The sequence below is a fragment of the Arachis ipaensis genome, chromosome B07 (assembly GCF_000816755.2).
Source record: "Arachis ipaensis cultivar K30076 chromosome B07, Araip1.1, whole genome shotgun sequence".
NCBI classification, from domain to species: Eukaryota; Viridiplantae; Streptophyta; class Magnoliopsida; order Fabales; family Fabaceae; genus Arachis; species Arachis ipaensis.
Genome location: NC_029791.2, coordinates 34949221 through 34975268, shown reverse-complemented (window position 1 = coordinate 34975268; position 26048 = coordinate 34949221). Strand labels below are relative to the sequence as shown.

Sequence of the window (26048 nt, the reverse complement as noted above, 5' to 3'; positions counted from 1 at the left end):
TTCCTTTTTATAATTTTCGAATACTAACCAATAATTAAAATAAAAACAAAAATATTTTCCTTTTATTTTAATTTAAAATTTGAATTCTCTCTCTCTCATCTCTTTCTATTTATTTATTTACTAACATTACTCTTCTTCTTATAATTCGAACCCTATCTCCCTCTATGTGTTCAAATTCTTTATCTTCTCTCTTCTTCATTCTACTTTTCTATTCTTCTACTCACATAAAGGAATCTCTATACTGTGACATAGAGGATTCCTATTCTTTTCTGTTCTCTTCTTTTTCATATGAGCAGGAGCAAGGATAGGAACATTCTTGTTGAAGCTGATCCAGAACCTGAAAGGACTCTATAGAGAAAGCTAAGAGAAGCTAAAGCACAACACTCTGGAGAGGACCTGACAGAATTTTTCAGAAAAAAGAAGAGATGGACTAACCCAATAATAATGGTGGAGATGCAAGGAAGATGCTTGGTGATTTTATTGCACCCTCTTCTGACTTCTGTGGAAGGAGCATCTCAATTCCTGCAATTGGAGCAAACAACTTTGAGCTTAAGCCTCAATTAGTTTCTCTAATGCAGCAGAACTGCAAGTTTCATAGACTTCCATTGGAAGATCCTTATCAGTTCTTAGCTGAATTCTTGTAAATCTGTGACACTGTTAAGACCAATGGGGTTAATCCTGAGGTCTACAGACTTATGTTTTTCCCCTTTGCTGTAAGAGACAGAGCTAGGACATGGTTGGACTCACAACCTAAAGATAGCCTGAACTCTTGGGAAAAGTTGGTCAATGCTTCTTGGCCAAATTCTTTCCACCTCAAAAGTTGAGCAAGCTTAGAGTGGAAGTCCAAACCTTCAGACAGAAGGAAGGTGAATCCCTCTATGAAGCTTGGGAAAGATACAAGCAATTGATCAGAAGGTGTCCTTCTAACATGTTTTTAGAATGGAGCATCATATGTATATTCTATGATGGTCTGTCTGAATTGTCCAAGATGTCATTAGATCACTCTGCTGGTGGATCTCTTCATCTGAAGAAGACGACTGCAGAAGCCCAGGAACTCATTGAAATGGTTGCAAATAACCAGTTCATGTACATTTCTGAAAAGAATCCTGTGAATAATGGGACAACTCAGAAGAAAAGAGTTCTTGAGATTGATACTCTGAATGTCATATTGGCTTAGAACAAAATATTGACTCAGCAAGTCAATATGATTTCTCAGAGTCTGTCTGGAATGCAAGATGCATCAGGCAGTACTAAGGAAGCTTCCTCTGAAGAAGAAGCTTATGATCTTGAGAATCCTGCAATGGAAGAAGTGAATTACATGGGAGATTCCTATGGAAACACTTACAATCCTTCATGGAGGAATCATCCTAATCTCTCATGAAAGGATCAACAGAAGCCTAATCAAGGCTTCAATAACAATAATGATCGGAGAAATAGGTTTGGCAATAGTAAACCTTTTCCATCATCTTCTCAGCAACAGACAGAGGACTCTAAGCAGAGCTACTCTGACTAAGCAACTGTAGTCTCTGATCTATCTAAGACCACTCTCAGCTTCATGACTGAAGCAAGGTCGTCCATTAAAAATTTGGAGGCACAAGTGGGTCAGCTGAGTAAGAAAATTACTGAACTCCCTCCCAGTACTCTCCCAAGCAATACAGAAGAGAATCCAAAAAGAGAGTGCAAGGCCATCTACACGTCCAACATGGCCGAACCTGGAGAGGAAGAAAAGACAGTGATTTCCAATGAGGAAGACCTCAATGGATGTCCACTGGCCTCCAAGGAGTTCCCTAATGAGGAACCAAAGGAATCTGAGGCTCATATAGAGACCATAGAGATTCCACTAAACTTACTGTTGCCATTCATGAGCTCTGATGAGTATTCTTCCTCTGAAAAGGATGAAGATGTTGTTGAAGAATAAGTTGCTCAATATCTAGGAGCAATCATGAAGCTGAATGCCAAGCTATTTGGTAATAAGACTTGGGAGGATGAACCCCATTGCTCATCAATGAACTAAGTGATCTGGTTCAACTGAAATTACCTCAGAAGAAACAGGATCCTAGAAAGTTCTTAATACCTTGTACCATAGGCACCATGACCTTTAAGAAGACTCTGTGTGACCTGGGGTCAGGGATAAACCTCATGCCCCTCTCTGTAATAGAGAAACTAGGGATCTTTGAGGTACAAGCTGCTAAAATCTCACTAGAGATGACAGACAATTCAAGGAAACAGGCTTATGGACTTGTAAAGGATGTCTTGGTGAAGGTTGAAGGCCTGTACATCCCTGCTGGTTTCATAATCCTAGATACTGGGAAGGAAGAGGATGAAACCATCATCCTTGGAAGACCCTTCCTAGCCACAGCAAGAGCTGTGATTGATGTGGACAGAGGAGAGTTAGTCCTTCAATTGAATGAGGACCACTTTGTGTTTAAAGCTCAAGGATCTTCTCTTGTAACCATGGAAAGAAAGCATGAAAAGCTTCTATCAATACAGAGCCAAACAGAGCCCCCACACTCAACTTCTAAGTTTGGTGTTGGAAAGCCAACATCAAGCTCTGAATCTCTGTGAAAGCTCTCTAAGAGCTTCACTGTCAAGCTATTGACATTAAAGAAGCACTTGTTAGGAGGCAACCCAATATTATTTAATTATATTTATTTGTTTTCCATTGTTATTTTATGTTTTCTTTAGGTTGATGATCATGTGAAGTCACAAAAACAAATGAAAAATAAAAAACAGAATGAAAAACAGCATAAAAAATAGCACACCCTGGAGGACAGACTTATTGGCATTTAAACGCCAGTAAGGATAACAAAATGGGCGTTTAACGCCCAGCCTGGTAGCATTCTGGGCGTTAATGTCAGAATGGGCAGCACTCTGGGCGTTTAACATTAGAAAGGGTTGTCTGGCATCTAGCTGGCGTTAAACGCCAGAAATGGGTAGCAGAGTGGCGTTTAATGCCAGGAAAGGCAGCAGGATGGCGTTTAACACTAGGAAAGGTAGCAGAGCTGGCGTTAAACGCCAGATTTGGCACAAAATGGGCGTTTAAATGCCAGAATGGTGCAGGGACTCAAATTCCTTGACACCTCAGGATCTGTGGACTCCACAGGATCCCCACCTACCCCACCTCTTCTTCTCTCCTCTTCACACCTTTCCATAACTCTCTTTCCCAAATACCCTTAACCAATCCCATCATTAACTCTTCCCCAAACACCCCTCACTTATCAAATCCTACCCTCTTCCCCATATTCTCTTCACCACTCACATCCATCCATCATAAAACCTCACCTACCTCACCATTCAAATTCAAACCATTTCCCTCCCAAACCCACCCACATATGGCCGAACCCTCTCCTAACCTCCATCTCCTCCATTTCATCTCCTTCTCCTCCTTTCTTTCTTCTTTTGCTCAAGGACGAGCAACCATTCTAAGTTTGGTGTGGGAAAAGCTAAAGCTTTTTATTTTCCATAACTACTAATGGCATCTAAGGCCAGAGAAACCTCTAGAAAGAGGAAAAGAAAGACAATTGCTTCCACCTCTGAGTCATGGGAGATGGAGAGATTCATCTCAAAGATCTATCAAGACCACTCCTATGAAGTTGTGGCCAAGAAAAAGGTGATCCCCGAGGTCCCCTTCAAGCTCAAAAAGAGTGAGTATCCGGAGATCCGACATGAGATTCGAAGAAGAGGTCGGGAAATTTTCACCAACCCCATTCAACAAGTTGGGATCTTAATGGTTCAAGAGTTCTATGCTAATGCATGGATCACTAGGAACCATGATCAAAATATAAACCTAAACCCAAAGAATTTGCTCACAATGGTTCGGGAGAAATACTTGGATTTTAGTCCAGAAAATGTGAGGTTAGCATTCAACTTGCCAATGATGCAAGGAGATCCTCACCCTTTCACTAGAAGGGTCAACTTTGATCAAAGGTTGGACCAAGTCCTTAGGGACATTTGTGTGGAAGGAGCTCAATGGAAGAGAGACTCAAGAGGCAAGCCAGTTCAACTAAGAAGGCTTGACCTCAAACCTGTGGCTAGGGGATAGTTGGAGTTCATCCAATGCTCTATCATTCCTACTAGCAACCGGTCTGAAGTTATAATAGACCGGGCCATCATGATCCATAGTACCATGATTGGAGAGGAAGTAGAAGTTCATGAGATCATATCCCTAGAACTCTACAAGGTGGCGGACAAGTCTTCCATTTTGGCAAGGTTAGCCTTTCCTCATCTCATTTGTCACCTCTGCAATTCAGCCGGAATTGTCATAGAGGAAGACACCCTCATTGAAGAGGACAAGCCCATCACTAAGAAAAGGATGGAGCAAACAAGAGAGCCCACTCATGGACCTCAACAAGAGCATTCCATCCTCCTCCATGAAATTAGAGAAGACTAAAGAGTCATGAGGGAGGAGCAACAAAGGCAAGGAAGAGACATAGAGGAGCTTAAGCACTCCATAAGATCTTCAAGAGGAAGAACTAGTCGCCATCACTAAGGTGGACCCATTCTTTAATTTTCTTGTTTTAATTTTTCTGTTTTTTGTTTCCTATGCCTTATATTTTATCTATGTTTATGTCTTTATTACATGATCATTAATGTCTAATGTCTATGTCTTAAAGCTATGAATGTCCTATGAATCCATCACCTTTCTTAAATGAAAAATGTTTTTAATTGCAAAAGAACTAGAAGTGCATGATTTCGAATTCTATCTTGAAATTAGTTTAATTATTCTGATGTGGTGGCAATACTTTTTATTTTCTGAACGAATGCTTGAACAGTGCATATTTTTGAATTTGTTTATGAATGTTAAAATTGTTGGCTCTTGAAAGAATAATGAAAAAGGATAAATGTTATTGATAATCTGAAAAATCATACGATTGATTCTTGAAACAAGAAAAAGCAGTGAAAAGCTTGCAAAAAAAAAAAGAAAAAATGCGAAAAAAATGGCGAAAAAAAAGAAAAGAAAGAAAGAAGAAAAAGCAAGTAGAAAAAGCCAATAGCGCTTTAAACCAAAAGGCAAGTGTAAAAAGGATCCAAGGCTTTGAGCATTAATGGATAGGAGGGCCCACAGGAATAAAATTCTGGGCTAAGCGGCTAAACCAAGCTGTCCCTAACCATGTTCTTGTGGCGTGAAGGTGTCAAGTGAAAAGCTTGAGACTGAGCGGTTAAAGTCGTGGTCCAAAGCAAAAAGAGTGTGCTTAAGAGCTCTAGACACCTCTAACTGGGGACTCTAGCATAGCTGAGTCACAATATGAAAAGGTTCACCCAGTTATGTGTCTGTGGCATTTATGTATCCGGTGGTAATACTGAAAAACAAAATGCTTAGGGTCACGGCCAAGACTCATAAAGTAGCTGTGTTCAAGAATCAACATACTGAACTAGAAGAATCAATAACACTATCTAAATTCTAAGTTCCTATAGATGCCAATCATTCTGAACATCAAAGGATAAAGTGAGATGCCAAAACTGTTCAGAAGCAAAAAATGCTACAAGTCCCGCTCATCTAATTAAAGCTAATCTTCATTGATAAATTTGGAATTCATTGTATATTCTCTTCTTTTTATCCTATTTTATTTTTAGTTGCTTGGGGACAAGCAACAATTTAAGTTTGGTGTTATGATGAGCGGATAATTTATATCCTTTTTGGCATTGTTTTTACATAGTTTTTAGTATGATTTAATTACTTTTTATTATATTTTTATTAGTTTTTATTCAAAAATCTCATTTCTAGACTTTACTATGAGTTTGTGTGTTTTTTTATGATTTCAGGTATTTTCTGGCTGAAATTGAGGGACCTGAGCAAAAATCTGATTCAGAGGCTGAAAAAGGACGGCAGATGCTGTTGGATTTTGACCTCCCTACACTCGAAGTGGATTTTATAGAGCTACAGAGACCCAATTGGCACGCTCTCAATTGCGTTGGAAAGTAGACATCCTGTGCTTTCCAGCAATATATAATAGTTCATACTTTATCCCATATTTGATGGCCCAAACTGGTGTTCAAAGTCAGCATAAAACATTTTGGCGTAAAATGCCCAAACTGGCACCAGAATTGGAGTTAAACGCCCAAACTGGCAGCAAAGCTGGCGTTTAACTCCAGGAACAGCCTAAGCACGTGTAAATCTCAATGCTTAGCCCAAGCACACACCAAGTGGGCCTCAGAAGTAGATTTCTGCATTATCTGCACTTAGTTACTCATTTTCTGTAAACTCTAGTTACTAGTTTAGTATAAAAACTACTTTTAGAGATTTATTTTAGGTGGCCTTTTACCTTTGATCTATCTTTTGAACGTTTAGTCCTTAGACAATGGAGGCTGGCCTCACAGCCATGCCTAGACCTTTTTCACTTATGTATTTTCTACGGTGGAGTTTCTACACCCCATAGATTAAGGTGTGGAGCTCTGCTATTCTTCATGAATTAATACAAGTACTGTTGTTTTTCTATTCAACTCACGCCTACTTTTTATCTAAGATATTCACTCGCACTTCAACCTGATGAATGTGATGACCCGTGATACTCATCATCATTCTCACTTATGAACGCGTGCCTGACAACCACTTTCGTTCTATCTGCAATAGCTTGAGTGTGTATCTCTTGCCCTCCTGGTTCACGACGCATGATTGCCTCTGCTGACAATAGAGTATTTCATTCCGTGAGATAAGAGGTATAGGCTAGAACCATTGGCAGCATTCCTGAGATCCGGAAAGTCTAAACCTTGTCTGTGGTATTCCGAGTAGGATCTGGGAAGGGATGACTGTGACGAGCTTCAAACCTGCGAATGTGGGGCACAAGTGACAGTGTGCAAAAGGACAATGGTCCTATTCCGACGCTAGCGGAAACCGACAGATGATTAGCCATGCGGTGACAATGCATATGGATTTGTTTTCATCCTAGAGGATCATACAGCTTGCCATGGAAGGAGGTAATGCATGGTTGGAAGAAAGCAATAGGAAAGTAGAGGTTCTGAAGCAACAACGCATCTCCAGACGCTTATCTAAAATCTCCACCAATGAATTACATAAGTAACTCTATCTTATTTTATACTGTATTTATATTTTAATTATCAAAACCTCATAACTATTTGAATCTGCCTGACTGAGATTTACAAGGATGACCACAGCTTGCTTCAAGCCGACAATCTCCGTGGGATCGACCCTTACTCACATAAGGTTTATTACTTGGACGACCCAGTGCACTTGCTGGTTAGTTGTGCGGAGTTGTGAAAAAGAGTTGAGATTAAGATCGTGCATACCAAGTTTTGGGCGCCATTGTTAGAGATCACAATTTCGTGCACCAAGTTTTGATATTTTGGTATATTTTGGGGAATTTATGTATGTTTATGCTGTTCCTTGGCTTTCCTTTATCCTTTTGTTTAATGTTTTATCATGTTTTATTAGGTTTCTTAGCACGCAGGTAATCCTTCCCATTGAGCGTTGCGCTTTTAATTTTTCTCGATTTTTTCTTACCGCTTTGTTTCAAGGCTCCTAGTATATTACCCTCTTCTCTATTATATAATTATTATGCGGTTTAGAGGTCCGTAACACCACACTACCTCTGTTCTACGACTTAAGCGTAAAACTCTGTATAGTAGGGTGTTACATTATGGTATCATAGCAGTTCGTTCCTATAGAGCCTGAGGACGGACTGATTATGCTTTTGTGCATTCTATGTGTATGTGTTTATGTGCTATTAGGATATCTAACTGATATATGTGGCATAAACGTTCATGAGCATGCATTTTGAAACTTAAAGCACTGAGCTTGAGATATTGAGACTGATAAACTTGATATCACTTGTTTGGCATGTATAGGGACCAGATGTCTACTCGCGAACGCAGATGCGGGCGAGGTAGAGGCTGAATAGGCAATGCCATGCCTAAGGCATCAGTCAACACTCCTAATCCTATAGACTTTATGGCTGCATTAGGCAATATGGCAGCAGCAATGCGAGCGACAGCTGAAGCCTTGGGAAACCAAATTAATAATGGGAACAATGACAATAATGGTGATAATGGTCCAATATCGCTTTCTTCCTTCTTGAAGGTTCACCCTCCAACTTTCAGAGAAACCTCGAATCCGACTGATGCTGATAACTGGATACAGGCCATTGAGCGAGCATTACAGGCTCAGCAGGTTCCGGATGAGCAGTGGGTTAAGTTTGGAACCTACTAGTTGCATGGTGAAGCTCAGCACTGGTGGCAGGGCATGAAGCGCATTCTACAGCCTGATGGGATTGTGATTTCTTGGGAGTTGTTTCGAGATGAATTCTATAAGAAATATTTTCCCACCTCAGTCAAAAATGCCAAAGAGCTCAAACTGCTTCAACTTAAACAGGGCCAAATGACTATTACTGAGTACACCAGTAAATTTGAGGAATTGTACCACTTTTCACGCATCTGTCAGGGAGCTCCTGAGGACATTTCTGAGTGGAAATGTATAAAGTATGAAGGGGGCCTTAGGAGTGACATTCAGAGCTTTGTGGCGCCTATGCAAATTCGGGTGTTTTCTGAGCTGGTGAATAGGAGCAGGGTGGCGGAGGATTATGTCAGAAGGGCCGCAGCAGAAAAAGGTAGTATAAGGATGCCATTTCAGAGGACCACAGGGAGAAACTTTACACCCAGAGACAGACAGTTCAAGCGTGGTGGCTTTGTCCCTCAGAACAATCAGGGGCAAGGCAGCTCCAGGAGGCCTAATACCAGTGCTAATCAGGGAAGGAGACACAGAAAGCAGCCACAGTAGGATATGAGTTGCCACAGATGTGGAAAGTATCACTCAGGACCATGTAGGTTTGGGACTGGAGTCTGTTACTCCTGTGGGCAGCCGGGACACTTGGCTAGTAGTTGCCCAGAGAAGAAGGGGTATGAGACAGGCAGGGTGCAGCAACCAGGAAGGGTATACACTACTTCTTCTATAGGCGCTGAGGGGTCAGAGGCATTGATCCGAGGTAAATGTGAGATGGCGGGTAAAACTTTGAATGCTTTGTTTGATTCTGGAGCTTCACATACTTTTATTGCATTTTAGAAGGCTGATAAGCTAGGATTGAAAATAGTAGTACTGGGGTATAATTTAAAGGTATATAATACTACCCACGAGGCTATGGTGACTAGATTAGGGTGGCCCCAAGTTCCTTTTCGAGTACAAGGGCGTGATTTTGTGCATAACTTAATTTGTTTACCGATGACTGGTCTTGATCTCATTCTGGGATTGGACTGGTTATCCAAGAACCGCGTTCTACTAGATTGCTCGGCGAAAACAGTGTATTTCATGCCTGAAGGCACTGAAGGGCCGGTTGTAGTGAATAACTACTACTTGAATTCCATGATGGTGAACTGTTCTGGGGATGAATGTTAGGGGATATTGTTGTTAGCTGCGGGTATTTCGGGTGATGATCAGAACTTGGAACAAATCCTAGTTGTGTGTGAGTTTCCGGAGGTGTTCCCTGATGATATTGATTAATTTCCACCAAAACGGGAAGTTGAATTTGCTATTGATTTAGTACCTGGGGCCGGACCAATCTCGAGTACTCCTTACAGGATGTCGCCTCTAGAAATGGCAGAATTAAAGTCTCAACTAGAGGATCTGTTGGGTAATAATTTTATCCGACCAAGTGTATCTCCGTGGGGTGCGCCAATATTACTGGTCAAGAAGAAAGATGGAAGTATGCACTTATGTGTTGACTATAGGCAGCTGAATAAGGTTACAATGAAGAATAAATACCCGTTGCCAAGGATTGATGACCTGATGGACCAATTACAGGAAGCCGGTGTGTTCTCTGAGATTGATCTACGATCTGGATACCACTAGATAAGGGTCAGAGATGAGGATATCCCTAAAACTGCCTTTAGAACACGCTATGGTCACTATGAATACACCGTGATGTCCTTTGGACTAACTAATGCTCCGGCGATATTCATGGATTACATGAACAGAATTTTCCATCCATATCTGGATAAGTTTGTTGTTGTGTTTATTGACGACATTCTTATCTATTCTAAGACAGAGGATGAACATGCAGAACACTTACGAATAGTGCTACAAATTCTGAAGGATAGGAAGTTGTATGCCAAGCTATCCAAGTGTGAGTTTTGGAAGTCTGAAGTAAAATTTCTTGGTCATGTGGTGAGTAAGCAAGGAATAGTAGTGGATCCTGCTAAGGTTGAAGCGGTGATGAATTGGGAGCGGCCAACTTCAGTGATGGAAATCAGGAGTTTCTTAGGCTTGGCGGGTTATTATCGGAGGTTCATTAAAGGGTTTTCACAACTCGCTTTTTCCTTGACTAAGCTGACCAGGAAGGATGTTCCTTTTGTATGGACTCTCGAGTGCGAGGAGAGTTTCCTTGCCTTAAAGCAGAGATTGACTACCGCCCTTGTATTAGTGTTGCCTGAGCCGAGAGAACCATTCGAGGTGTACTGTGATGCGTCCTTGAAAGATTTAGGATGCGTATTGATGCAGTATCATAAGGTTGTAGCTTATGCCTCACGTCAGTTAAGATCTCATGAAAGGAACTATCCAACTCATGATTTGGAACTTGCAGCCATTGTCTTTGCCTTGAAGATTTGGCGGCATTATCTCTATGGAGTGAAATTTCAAGTCTTCTCGGACCATAAGAGTCTAAAGTACCTATTTGAGCAAAGAAAATTGAATATGCGTCAAAGGAGGTGGATGGAACTCCTGAAGGATTATGACTTCGAGCTAAACTTCCAAGGATTGAAACTGGGAATCAGAGAAGAGTTTGGGACTTTATGCCTAAGCCAGTTACAGATCTCAAGTGACTTCAAAGCTGAACTGATAAAGGCTCATCAGAATGACCAAGAATTGTATAAGATTTTGCCGGCGATTGAGAAAGGCAAGCGATGGAGAGTGTCAGAAGATAAAGATGGGTTGTGGAGGTTCAAGGGCCGGATAATTGTGCCAGATGTCGGGGATTTGCAACAGAGCATATTGGAGGAAGCTCACAAGAGCGGGTTCTCCATTCATCCTGGAAGCACCAAGATGTACCAAGACTTAAAGACGATGTTCTGGTGGCCAAGAATGAAAAATGATGTGGCGCTACATGTGTCTAAATGCCTAACTTGTCAGAAAGTCAAGATTGAACACCAAAGGCCAGCAGGAACCCTTCAACCTTTGGAAATTCCACAGTGGAAATGGGAGAGCATTGCTATGGATTTTATATTGGGCTTACCAAGGACTCGGACAGGTTGTGATGCCATTTGGGTAGTTATAGACCGACTGACCAAATCAGCTCATTTTCTACCTATCCAGATAAGTTGCACTATGGAGGAGTTGGCGCGCTTATACATAAAAGAGATTGTGAGGTTACATGGCGTACCTTCCACCATTGTATCGGATAGAGATCCTCGCTTTACATCATGGTTCTGGGGTACTTTTCAGCGAGCTTTTGGCACTTAATTAAGTCTAAGCACTGCCTATCATCCTCAGATGGATGGCCAATCAGAAAGAACAATCCAAACCTTGTAAGACATGTTAAGAACTTGTGTTTTAGATCAACCATCAAGCTAGGATCAATATATGCCTCTGGTAGAATTTGCTTATAATAATAGCTATCATGCAAGTATTGGAATGGATCCATATGAAGCTTTGTATGGAAGAAAATTCCAGTCTCCATTATGTTGGTATGAGGCAGGAGAAAGGAGTTTGATAGGACCTGAAATGGTAAGTGAAACCACTGAGCAAATAAAGAGAATCTGGAGTCGAATGCTTGAAGCTCAAAGCCGTCAGAAGAGCTATGCTAACCGAAGACAGAAGCCTTTAGAATTTGTGGAAGGAGAGCACGTCTTCTTGAAGGTTACTCCAACCACTGGAATAGGGAGGTCCATCAAAACCAAGAAGTTGAATCCCCGTTATATTGGGCCGTTTAAGATCCTGAAGAGAATTGGACCAGTGGTGTATAGTATCACGTTACCACCACATCTTTCGAACCTGCATGACGTGTTCCACGTATCGCAGCTTCGTAAATACACTGTTGACCCTAGTCATGTCCTTGAACCAGAATCAGTCCAAGTAAGAGAAGATCTGACGCTTCCAGTAACTCCGGTTAGGATTGATGATACCAGCATTAAGCGTCTACGTGGAAAGGAGGTTTCCTTAGTGAAAGTAGCTTGGAGTCGGGCTGGTATTGAAGAACATACCTGGAGCTTGAATCAGAGATGCGGAAGGACTACCCACACCTCTTTTCAGGTAACTCCCTCTGAATTTTGAGGACAAAATTCCTAATTAGGTGGGTAGGATGTAAACCCCGCAAAAATTGGTAAATTATTAGTGAATAAATTGAATTTTAATTAGAAAAGCTAAAAATACAAAACTAATATCAAAATAGGATAGAGCTCGTCGAAACGAGAATTTTGATACCAATTTCGAAAATTTTGCCAAAAATCGGACCGGAAGGGCCGAATCGGTTGAACTGGGGCTCAAACCAAGCCCGTGGGTCCAACCAGAACCAAACACTTAAATGAAACAACAGCTTTCTTCTTCCTCATTAGCTGCTGGACTCCATAACAGCAAGGGAGAGGGAAGAAGAACCCTAACCCTCACCATTCCTTCCAACTACCATAACTTCCTCATCCGGGCTCCGATCGCCGCACTGTTCGCGGTCACGCGCTCAGCGCGTCGAGCTCTACCTTTCTATCCAAACAATTTTACTGGTAAGTCTCCTATTAAGTTCAGAATCTCTATCCCTCTTTCTTTGGTAAACTTGGAAACCTATGGTGAATCTTGTCTAATTTTTGTGTTCTAGGTCCAAGTTAGCTTCCGAAACTTGTGGGATCAAGCTATTGAGCATATGGGTATGGTAAGAACACTCTAAGCCTAGCTCAATCTTATTTTTGGTAATAGAAAATTGAATTGGAACATATATATGTGTATTAGGTATAGGTTAAGTGGGTGTTTATGCATTGGAATTGAATTGGGATTACTTGGAGGTTGGTTGGTGACCAAGACTTGTTTTGGGGCTGTTTGATTAGGCTTGGAGGGGCTGTAATTTTGCGTTGTGAGGCTGCTTTGGGTGAATTAAGTGATCGACCAAGGTATGGTTTAAGTTTCGCAAGTTTAATATTTACGGTATTGTGAAAACTTAGGTTAGAAGAACCATAGGATAAATTGAATTTGTTAATGGAATTTAATGAGTAGCTTTGTGTTGTTGTTGGTATAAATGTTGATGAACATAAATTGGGATGATGAGGTTATTAATTCCATGTTGTTGGACTTGTGTATAATGGGTTGTGTTGATGTTGAAATTGATGAATTATGGTTGGTAATTGTTAATAAATAGTTATTATGTTAAGTTGATGGATTAATGTGTATGAAGGGTTGATTTGTGTTAATGGAATTTAATTGGTATATGTTGATGGAAGGTTGACAAATATATGATGAAAGTTGGTGTAGGTGAAGAATTGATATGAATAAATGAAGGGTTAATGATGTATGAGGTAAACGTGGAAAATTGTTGATGATCAAGGTTGGTTAAATTGATTATAGGTTCTATTGGCAATGGTTGTTGATGAATTGGGTTGATATGGCATTGTAAGGCAAGTTTTATGATAAGAAACTTAAATTGGTGAAAGTGAGGTTTTGTTGGAAATTGGTTAAAACCAAATTTTGATGAACTTTGGACGTCCATAATATTCTCCTCAAGCTTTGGATTGAATTGTGGTTTGTTGCAAACAAAAGATGGTTTTAAGAGCTTTTGATTGATATCAACTTTGTGAAAAACGGAATTTTGTGGAGAAATTTATAGACGTTGCAAATTTAGTGTTTAAATCTGAATTCAGGATGACCAAACAGGTTGTTGCAAGCTTTCTGGGCATTCTGCCCAGTTTTTTTTGAAGAACGCCCACCCACGCGTACGCGTGGTGCACGCGTACGCATGGCGTGGAATTTTGGCGACGCATGCGTGAGAGGCATGCGTACGCGTGTGTGCATATTCACGCGTACGCATGACTCACGCGTACACGTGGATGCTGCCTACTGCAAAAACCAGTTTTGGCTATTTTTAAACCAATTTTCTACTTCTAAACCTCCATTTTCTTCCCTTTAAGGCTTTAAGTATGGTCCTAGGTCCAATATACAAAAGAAGCTAGGAAAACAAGATAACTTGAGGGTGAAGAAAGTTGTAAACGGTGGCTTTTATGAAGAAGATAAGAATGTTAATGAGGTTTAAAGTTAAGGCTTGCCATTTGATGATGAATTAATGATAATTTCCATGGCTTATGATAAAGATATCTGAGACACGAGTTTCTATGGGTAAGAATCGTGGCTCGCCACCACGTGTTTCAGGTTGTTTCTCGATACTCTGTTGACCCTACGTCGTAAGGGTGACCGGGCACGTATAAATTTCCGGGTATGGATAGCCCCCATTGAATGATTATATGATAAATGAATGTGAACTCTATGTATAGACTCTTGGGGATACGCGACGGGGGACAGTTTAAGGTTTTCGGACTTGTCGGGTTGGCCGAATAACCGATAGATGGGCCCCATCAGCCATAGGACAGGCATGCATCATATGCATTTGTTTGTTTGACTGCTATGCATTTCCTGGGTTTTGCCTAATTGATATATGTCACCTACTATCTGTTATACTTTCTATTTGTACTATCTGCTCACTACTTGTGCATGAACTTGTTTGGTTGCCTGTTTCTGTTACATTCTGAATGATGGAAGGATGGAGGAAACGGAGGAAATGGTTTGGTGTTAGGTTAAGTTTGAACTTGAGTAAGTTAGGTAGAATTAGAACACCTACCTCTAGGATTGCCTATGGCTTCTGGTTAGTACTTAAGTTGGATAACTGAATAACGGAGTTCTAGGATTGCCTATGGCATTCTCAGGACCTTATTTATTATACGCGTGTTACTTTTACCATGCTGAGAACCTCCGGTTCTCATTCCATATTGTATTGTTGTTTTTTAGATGCAGGTCGAGAGGCTCCTCGCTAGGCGTCTGGATCTTGGAAAGCGAAGCAGTTCTTGGGTGTATTTTGGTTTTTGGTTGTACATAGGTATATATATGTTTTGCTTACTCTCTAAGTAACTTATGTATGCTGCTCCTCTTAGAGGTTGAGGGAGAGTTAAGAGTTTACTTTGATATTTTGGTATATTTTGGGGACATTTATGTATGTTTATAAGTATATATATATATATCCTCCGGTTAGCCTTAGCTTCGCAGGCTGAGTCAGAGGCTAGTTATGCTGTTCCTTGGCTTTTCTTTATCCTTTTGTTTAATGTTTTATCATGTTTCTATTAGGTTTCTTAGCATGCAGATAATCCTTCCCATTGAGTTGCGCTTTTAATTTTTCTTGATTTTTGCTTACCGCTTTGTTTCAAGGCTCCTAGTATATTACCCTCTTCTCTATTATATAATTATTATGCAGTTTAGAGGTCCGTAACACTACACTACCTCTGTTCTACGACTTAAGCGTAAAACTCTATATAGTAGGGTGTTACATCATGTAAAAGTAAGTATAATGTAAAATTAAGTATTCACTCACTTCTTTAGAGACGTTTCATTCTGGCTGTACAAATGTGATCCTGCTTCTATAAAATTCATTATACATTACACATTTCAATTCCTCATTGCACATTGAAAATTAAAAAAAATAATGAAAAATACAAACAACACCTAAGATTTGGCATATCAATTGCACAAAGAACATGTCCACCAGTTCCATCTTCAGTTTCACCAATGTTGTCACTTATATGCAAAAATATCAAAATAAATAAATAAATAAATAAATAACATCAGCAAATAACATCTTAGAAAAAGGCTAATTAAAGAAAGACTCCAAATGCATCTTAGAGCAATTACCTAACACCAACAATGTCACAAAATTCATCATCCATGCTTCGAAGTATATAGTTGTGGAAATTATATGTCAGGGGAAGCTCATGATTCTACAGAACAACAGAAGAAAAGTATATACATGTCGCAATAAGAAAATGCAAAAATATTAGCTTCTTCATAATTACTGGAGGACAGAATGAGAGGGAACTAACCTCACTGAAGCAGAAGAAATCCATCAAACCAACAAGTGATCGAGCTTGATCGCGACCAATATGTGGTGTTCGATATACATCACGAATTTACCTTCCGCTTAGCTGTAAATTATTGGAAGGAAAGAAATCTATGTAAAGAAAATATTTTGCTGGTAATATTTTCCCTTGGCTATAATGGACAAGATATGTCATGAGAAGCGTGTCAAAGAAAACTAGGAACAACAATTCTTCAACACAGCCACTTAATACAATCGGTATTCTTGAGAAGGTTTTAAATAACTAAATAGCAAAAGAAGCTAATATGGTGCATACATGTGCCTAACAAAACATAAGAATGAGCAGCAAATACCCTGCGTTGACCAAAATAACATCCATCTGGCTCAATTGACCCGAAGAAATCCAGCTTCATTAGGCAACCTTTAGACTTGTCATAGTATAAGCCTCGAATGGGGAAACTTGGATCATACTTGAATTCCATGCAAATCTCAAGATACCTAAGCTTCAGTAATAAGCTTTTTTCACCTACCTTATTTACCAGTGTTTGAACACAGAGCAAAAAAGAAAAAACACTCTTTTTATGAATCCAAATTAATTTGTATCAATCCATAAGGCTTTAATCACCACAATTTAGGCATATCCACAACTGCAGTGAGAGCAACCAACAACTGCACAAGCACAAGCACATCTACTCTTAACCAATGAAATTATAAATTAAACCTTTAAGACATGTCTCAATTAACTTGATAAGTGTTCTCGAACATATTTTAATATATTAGTAGGGATCTTCCAAATAAAAACACAAAAATATTGATAGAAATTATGCTAAAGTTGTTATAAATTATTCTATCTTAGGACAGAAACACAAAAATATTGACAGACACAAACTTGTTTGAAGAAAGAGACAGATACATAGATATAAATAGAGACATGACCATTTTGTCTTATCTCTATCTCCTTTTTTATATTTTCTGCTATGAGACACTTAACAAACTTGGAGTTAATAGTGGAATATATACCTATTTGGCCAATGAATGTTGTGTCAACCAGTGAAGCAATAGGATCAGCTGTCAAAGCCATAGCAGAAGGCAATGAAAATAATGAAGTAGTAATGAAAATAAGTACCTCGTATCCCTAAATAAACTGCAAATTGGAATTCTGCTCCCATCTTGTGCTAAAATGAGTTTGTCAGCCATATCAAGGAAGCCAAATTAAGTTTTCTACTTATGAAATCAACATGAAGAGTTGTTGATAATAGGGCCACTAAAATGATACTAGATACCAGAATTCAGACGCCAAAAATATGTTCTCCATATATATATATATATATATATATATATGATTTAATACTGGCCTAAAAATCAAAGCATAGTATCAATGATCAAGGAACAGTTATAACAAGTTGATAGAGCAGGTGGAGGCACTTAAAAGTATAACAACTCAAGTAAATTGCAGGTGCTGCTCTGATATCCACATAGCCATAATTTATGAATGGAAAATTGCAGAAATAGCCCAACAAAAAATCAAGAATAAATTAGAAATTATAACAAAAATCAGAATGCAAACACTAAACAGTAAACACTAAATAACAGCACAGAAGTAAATTAAAACAAAAAACAGAACAACAATAAATTACTGAATCAATAACAAATTAAACACAAAAAATAGCAGCAGCTATCAGAATAGAAACCAGTGACAGGCAGTGACCAAAACAGGCAGCATTATACTAAATCAATATTCAAATCAAAACAGAAACTAAATCAATTTAACTCATTGAACAAGAGACACTTGAGTTACCTAAATAGAGGTTGAGCCACAATAAGGAGGCAGAGAACCAGTGACAGGGCAAGATTCAGAAGCAGCGACGTCCAGAGGGACGACGACATGACAGCAGAAGCAGCAAAGCAGAACCAGAAGCAGAAGCTTTGATGGGGGCAGCTCGCGAAGACAGGGATACTCTTCTGTGATAGTGACGACGAGGGTTCCCTCCCTCCACGCATTCGGCCTCTCTCTTTTCCCTCTTGAACTCGGCGCGCCTCTGTCTCTCTTCCCTTCGTGACCGGCGGCTCCGTGGCAACACGGCGGCGGCGATGGGCTGGACGGTGACGACATGACGGCGGCTCCCTCTCTTCCTCTCTTCGTCATCTCTGTGTATGTGTGTGTTGTGTGTTATATGAGGGGGTGAGGGATATTCTTATATATATATATATTTTATGATGAAATATTTTACAATAATTCTAGTAATTTATAAGTAATGAAACTTATATGTATATTGTTACGATGGGTAACCGGAGATTAGTGGACTGGCCTCGTTAGGTTGGCCCAATCGTCTGAAGGAGGGAGCCTCTGACTAAGTTTGCGTCTGGGAGCCTCCGTCTGACTTGTATCTGTGAAGGAATAGGGGGTGGTACCTGCAAATACACTTCGATGCCTAAGTCATAGAGCGTCTAAGCAAGTTTAGAGAGTATTGGAACTTTTAGATACCTGAGGGGTGTCAGTGTATTTATAGTGATGAACCAATAACCACCGTTGGAGTAATTCCACCTTTTAAGGTGGATAACCGTCCATTCATCTTAGGAAGTTGAGATATGGCTCCTGGAAGTGGGTTGAGAGATTTTAGGGGCATTTACTTATTTGAATAAGGGTTATCTGCCAGCTAATCTTCGCTCCAACTTCCTTAGGAAAAGTCTGTGCTGGATCCGACTTCTTGAGAGAAGGTCGGTGTCGAGTGAAGGCTAATCTTTGGATTGGGCTTTTTATCTATACCTGGGCCTTAGTGTTGGGCCAGGGTATGAACAGTGGCCCTACTCGAGTCCAATCTCTTTTTGACTAAGGGTTGAATTCGAGTATGTGAACTCGGGCTTGTAGCCGACGTGATTTTTAAAAATTTCCAACAGTCGCATCTAATCAAACGTCGCATCCGTTAAGAGTTTTATATTTACACGTAGGGAGCGGTTACATTGGTAACGACGCATATCTTTAATGATACCCTCGTTTTACCATTTTTCCCTAGTGTATTTATAAATACTTTTCCCTCTCTTTCTTCTGTTTCTTTCATTTTCTGAAATTTCTCTCCTCGAATCTTATTTTATCAAAGAGAAAGCTTTTTAGCCTTCCTTGTCGTGACTGCTGCTGCCTCTGCTTCTCTTCGCGCTAATCAACAAAGGTTAGTTCCCCATTCTTCTCCTCTTTGTTATTTACTTTTTTATGTATTTAGAGGAGTTCTGGCATGCTGTTAGCGAGTATGTTGAACTAGCCTTTTTGTTTTCTTGCCTTTGAGTGAGGCTGTTTAGTTTTTTAGAGGTTCTATGTATGATCCTCTTCCGTTTTTCTTTGTAGGTCGTTGTCACTTTTTCTTCCATTTCTTTTACTAGGAAAGATGACTTCTCACATTTCTGACTGGGTAGACGTTACTGTTCTTTGGGAGGAACCCCTAGTAGATACAGACTACATTACTGACCTCCACACCCATCATAGGATTTGTGTTCTTGATGAGGATGAACCCAAGTATGAGTTAATTGTCCCGGGTCCTGAAGATTGAGTTTGTTTTGGGAAGGCTGCCAATGCTGCCCCTCATTTCTTTTTTATGTATGATAGTCTTTTTACCCGTCTAGGGATTCTTTTGCCTTTTTCTGACTTTGAGATAGAAGTTCTGAACCACTGCCGAGTTGCTCCTACCCAGTTTGTTTTGAGATAGAGGTTTTAAGAAAATTTATTAGCTTGTTAGTCGGGAGTTGGATTTTCTGACGTCTTTGATGATCTTTTTCTATCTATATGACCAAGCCCTTCAGTGGGCAAAATAATAAGCAACAGTGGATCTCTTTCCGGGCCATCCAAGGTCGGAAAATTTTTTCCATCTTTGATGAATATTTTCATGACTTCAAAAACTTTTTCTTTAAAGTCCAAGCCATAGAGGGTCACCATCCCTTCTTTCTTGATGAAAATTCCTCTCCCCGATTTCCTCTATATTGGTTGGAGGCCTCTCCGGTCGAGAAATACGGCCTGGATGATTTGGACGAGGTTGAGGAGGCGGTTGTGGGGTTCTTCCGAGAAGCTTGGGGAAGAGCCCTGATAAACCCCAATTTCGTGATTTATCTTGTGCTTATTTTGGGGGATTTTGCCACCTTTTCTCGCATTTATTCAATGAAACAGCATGGTTTTGTAATTCTCCCTTGAATTTTGCTTAAGTGTAAAAACATGCTTTTTAGGATCTAAATTGGTGATTTTAATTCACTTTAATTCCATTCGATGCCTTGATGCATTTGATGAGTGATTTCAGGTCCATAGGGCAAGTATTGGATGGAAGAAATGAGGAGAAAAGCATACAAAAGGGGGAATGCATGAAGAAACAAAGATTGGGAAAGCACCAAAGGACGCGCACGCGCACCAGACGCGCACGCGCACCAGACGCGCACGCGCACCAGATGTGCACGCGCAAAACTGGTTTCGCCTATGGACGCACACGCGTACATGCCGCGTCCGCGCGGGTTGAGAATTTGCCAGTCGACGCGCACGCGCCGATACTCTCACGTGGCCCACTTGAAGGCAATTCGCTGGGGGCGATTTCTGAGCTGCCCAGGCCCAAATCCAACTTGTTTCTGAGTGTATTTCATGCAAAATTGAAGTCCAAGCAAAGAGAGAGCAATTAGTTTTAGCCAACATGAGCCTTTAGTTAGTTTTCTAGAGAGAGAAGCTCTCTCTTCTCTCTAGAATTAGGTTAGGATTAGGTTAGATTATTTTAATTTCATGTTTAATTACTTGATCTCATCTTGTTTCTTCTATAATTTCTCCTTTCTACATCTTGATTCTCTTAGTTTTTATGTTAATTTTCCATTTTGCTATCTTGTGTGATGATGACTCAAGTTGAATTTGTTTACATTTAATGCAATTTTGATGTTGATGCTTCTTTGATTGATGAATTGAGTTGTGATCTCATTTTTCTTGCAATTAATAGTGGTAGATTTTAGTATTTTTGCAATTTATGATGTTGACTTTTATTGCATTCTAAGTGTTTGATGAAATGCTCTCTTTAGTTCTTGAGTAGTTTTGCCAACTCTTGGCCTAAGCCAAGGGACTTGAGTGATCCTGAGTCTTTGGATATAATGGAACTGGTAATTTGAGAACCCTGGGTGATCAATTTGAAGCCCATTGACACTAACCCACTACTAAGCCAATTAGTAGGTAGGTTAGGACTTAAGGGTGGATGTGATCAAGCCTATTTGACATACTTCAAGTCTAGGAGTAAATGTTACGTACTTAAGGCTTCGAGAAGTAGACTTAATGGATTGGCCTCTCATAATTGTTAATATTTGATTTGTTGACTAGGAAGGTGATCTCAAGTACCCAAGTCTTAGCCAAGAGTTCTTTATTTTGCTTTCTTTACTTACTCACTCATTTTACTTTCTTGCCATTTCATAAACAAAACCCTTTTTACCCCCATCATAGCCAATACGCATACATTACATTGTTTCCTAGGGAGACGATCCGGAGTCCAAATACTCTGGTTAATTTTTATTGGGGTTCGTTATTTGATTGGGAGGATTGTTTGTTGGTGTAAAACTATACTTGCAACGATATTTCAATTGAGGAAATTCTATACCGACATGACAAAACACATCTCGATCAAGCCCTTATTTGGATACAAAAAAGTTTCTTCAAGGGTCTTCGAATTTTGTGTGGACCCAACTAGGTAGCTTTATGGTTGCTTTTGATAATTTTCGATTTGTAACTAGCTATTTCCGACTTGTAACTAGCTATTTCCGACTTGTAGTAGTCTTAACTCTTTTTGTTTCCTTCTTTTCAGAAATGGTGAAGAAGGGTTCTAGTGCTTCTTACCAGAAGGTCCAGGATGCTAAAAGGAGGTCGTGGGCACGGGTTGACACCGCAAGGGCTGCCAGCACTCTTCCCCCCTCCTCCTCCTCCCCCTCGTGATTTGGGAACCTCTTCTCGTCCTCTTATGGTAACTTCTACTTCTGCCTCTTCTCTTCCTTCTCATATCCTTCCTGCCCGATCTTCCCCTGAGCCTGAGAGGAAGAAGCGCAGGACTTCAGGGTCAGGTGCTTCTTCCAGGGATTTTGATAGTCCCCAATTTGTTTGGAAACACATCTTTTCCCATACTCATATTAATATGGATGATACTTCCGTTCGAAACCATCTTAATATCCTGGTTCAGGGGAGTGTTCGGAAGGCTGGGGTATGTACCAAACTTCTTGATATTTTTTAGAATACTCCCCTTAGCTCTTTGGGTTCTACCCAAAAAGTTGAAGAGCTGGAGGGGAGGATTTTCCTTTATCAAGAGGAAGAGAAGAGGCTTTTGGAGGAAGTTGCTGACCTGAAGGAGGAGAGGTCCTGACTTCAGGAGAAGGAGAAGAATTTGATGGCCCAGTGTGCCATGGCAGAGGGTCTGAAAGAGAAGGCCGAGCAGAACTATGTCAGGGTCTTCACCGACAACATCGATCTTCAGCGGGAGTTGGACAAAGGCCGGGAGGCTTATCAGAATCTAGAGGACTCCGTATCGAAGAGCTCAGAGGAAGCCTGGAGGATTTTTAAGGAACAAGTCGGAGTTATTGCTCCTGGCCTGGACCTTTCTCCTCTGGATCCTGATAAGATTATGGTGAATGGTGCTATTGTCTCTCCTCTCCGTCCTGAGACGAATTCTGAGCTGAAGACCCATGGTCAAAGGATTGTAGAATCTCCTCCTCGTGAGGATCAACGAGAAAGATCTCAGCTGACGTCTTCAGGCGTTCTGACTCCTGCGACTAAAGAGACTGCTCCGTCCTCCCCTGCTGCTGACCCGACCTCTCTGCCTTCTGGTGATGTTGACCTTCCTGCTGTTTAACCAACTTCTGGCTATCGTGGGGCCTGGCCTTTGGACCCCTTCTTTGAACAATTTTATTTATTTGTTATTGTGGTGGTTGGATCTTGACACTTCCCGGCCTTTTATGGCCATAAACAAAAAGTGTTTTTATTCTGCCCCCTTTTTTTGGATAAGGGGTTTTAAGATTAATTGTCGTGTACATGCTTTCTACGATTTTTCCTTTGTTAGGTTTTTATGAAAAACCCTTTTGATCTTTTTGTTTTTTGGAAAAAACCTTTTTATCTGGGCAGGTGGTGCTTTGAATTGTCTTTAGGTTTTCCAAAGACTTGAGCTAGCCCCTGCTTTTGATTTTTTATGATTTTCCTTTTTTCTCTTTTTGCATTCCTTATGAATTCAAATTTTTCTATCTGAATTGCTCATAACTTAGGTTATTTTTGTGATGCATTTCAAGTTTTCTCGATCTTGTCGACTTGTTAGTCGTAACACTTCCGAGTTATCATGATATGCCTTTATAAACTCTTTACACCGACTTGTACCTCGTCGTTTTATCCTGCCGACCACGTAGGTCGGGCATAGGATTTTCACATTTTGTCGAGCTTAAGTCGGCACATTTCATAGAAAAAATGATGGTAACCTAATGGAATTTAAAAAGAGATGTAGAAAAAGATCTTTATTTATTGATGAAGGTACTTTTTGCTACTAAGGGGTTAAAAATTGTTGTCCCTTAGCCTATACTTTGATGCCTCATTAAAACCCCCTTCAGAAAAACCCTTCTTTTTGGGAAAAAGAGTACATCAGGGAGTGGAGTTCGCTTCTAACTATAGTACCTTTTTATATTACAAGCATGCCACGACCTAGGTAGTTCGGTACCACCTAAGTCGGTTACCTTGTAGTATCCCTTTCCTAAGACCTCACTTATCTTGTATGGTCCTTTCCAATAAGCAGCAAGCTTCCCTTCCCTCGATTTATTGACTCTGATGTCATTTCTAATCAAGATCAAGTCGTCTGGGGTGAAGCTTCTTCGAATGACTTTTTTGTTGTATCGGTTTGTCATCCGTTCCTTCAGCGCTGCTTCTCTTATCTGGGCTTGTTCTCGGACTTCGGGAAGTAGCTCGATCTCTTCTTTGTGCCCCTGTATATTTCCAACATCGTCGTAGAAGCTCATCCTTGGACTTTGCTCATTGATTTGAACTGGTATCATGGCTTCTATGCCATAAGCAAGTCGGAAGGGTGTTTCTCCTGTAGCAGACTGAGGTGTAGTCCGATAGGCCCATAGTACTTGAGGGAGTTCCTCAGCCCATGCTCCCTTTATATCTTGTAACCTTTTCTTTAGCCCCGCCAGTATGACTTTGTTGGCTGCCTCGACTTGCCCATTTGCTTGTGGGTGTTCTACCGAGATGAACTGATGTTTGATCTTCATACTGGCTACCAGGTTTCTGAAGGTAGAGTCGGTGAACTGAGTGCCATTATCAGTGGTGATGGAGTAAGGTACCCTATATCTTGTGATAATATTCTCGTAGAGGAATTTCTGACTTCTCTGGGCGGTGATGGTGGCCAATGTTTCTACTTTGATCCACTTCGTGAAGTAGTCTACTCCCACTATTAAGTATTTTACTTGTCCAGGCGCTTGGAAAAAGGGTCCTAATAGGTCCAATCCCCATTTTGCAAAAGGCCATGGAGAAGTTATACTTATGAGCTCCTCGGGGGGAGCGACGTGGAAGTTTGCTTGCATTTGGCATGGCTGACACTTCTTTACGAACTCGGTGGCATCTTTCTGCAAAGTCGGCCAATAGAACCCAGCTCGGATGTCTTTTCTAGCCAAAGATCTTGCTCTGAGGTAATTTCTGCAAATACCATTGTGGGCCTCTTCTAAGACTTCTGTCATCCTTGAGGTCGGGACACACTTCAATAGTGGTGTTGATATCCCTCTTTTATAAAGGATATTTTTCACTAAGGTGTAGTTCTGCGCCTCCCTCCGTATTTTCTTGGCCTCTTTATCCTCTTTGGGTAGGATGTCGAATTTCATATATTCGATCAGTGGGTTCATCCATCCAAGGTCCAATCCGGATACTTCAAGAACGTCTTGTCTGCCCTCTGTTTTTGTAACTGAGGGTTTTTGGAGAGTTTCTTGGATCAGGCTTCTATTGTTCCCTCCTGGCTTGGTACTTGCTAGTTTGGAGAGTGCGTCCGCTCTGCTGTTGAGATCCCGAGTTATGTGTTTGACCTTGGTCTCCGCAAAACACCTAATATGCTCCAAGGTTTTGTCTAAGTACCTTTTTCATGTTGGGGTCTTTAGCCTGATACTCTCCATTTATTTGGGAGGTCACCACCTGAGAGTCGCTGAATATGACTACTTTGGTCATACCGACTTCTTCGGGCAGCTTTAATCCCACAATCAAGGCTTCATATTCTGCCTGATTGTTAGAAGCTGGAAATTCAAATTTGAGGGAGACTTCTACTTGCGTTCCCTCTTGGTTGACTAGTATGATACTTGCACCGCTCCCAACTTTGTTAGAGGATCCATCTACATATAACTCCCATGTAGTGGAGGCTTCCTCTTAATCTGCCACATATTCTGCCACAAAGTCGGTGAGGCATTGGGCTTTAATTGCCATCCGAGTTTCGTATTTTAAGTCGAGCTCGGATAGCTCTATGGCCCATTGAACCATTCTACCCATAATATCCGTTTTCTAAAGGATTTGCTTCATGGGTTGGTTCATTCAGACTCTTATCGTGTGAGCTTGAAAGTAAGGTCGTAGCCTTCGAGAGGCTACTATTAAGGCATATACAAACTTCTCGAGTTTTTGATACCTTAATTCAGGGCCATGTAGAACTTTGCTGGTGAAGTATACAGGATGCTTCCCGACCTCGTCTTCCCGTATTAGAGCTGATGCTACAGCTTTGTCGGCTACAGACAAATACAAGACGAGTTCTTTCCCGTTTTTTGGTCGGGTCAGAATTGGAGGTTGGCTTAAAAACCTTTTGAATTCCTGGAATGCTTCTTCGCACTCAGGAGTCCATTCGAACTAGCATCTTTTTCTTAGTAGAGAGAAGAGTGGTAGGGATCTTAACGCTGATCCTGCCAAGAACCTAGAGAGAGCTGCAAGTCGGCTATTCAACTGCTGGACCTCCCTTAGGCAAGTCGGGCTTTTCATTTCTAGGACTGCTCTGCACTTGTCGGGGTTGGCTTCAATCCCTCTTTATGTAAGCATAAATCCTAGAAATTTTCCTGCCT

General features: G+C 40.6%; 1 long non-coding RNA gene across 1 annotated transcript; it reads right to left on the bottom strand.

Moving 5' to 3' along the window:
* LOC107608293 lies at window positions 15592–15965 on the bottom strand. Its single transcript, XR_001612792.2, has 2 exons — window positions 15812–15965; window positions 15592–15697 (listed from the first exon to the last, which is right to left on the bottom strand). It is a non-coding gene; the product is annotated as an uncharacterized LOC107608293 (long non-coding RNA).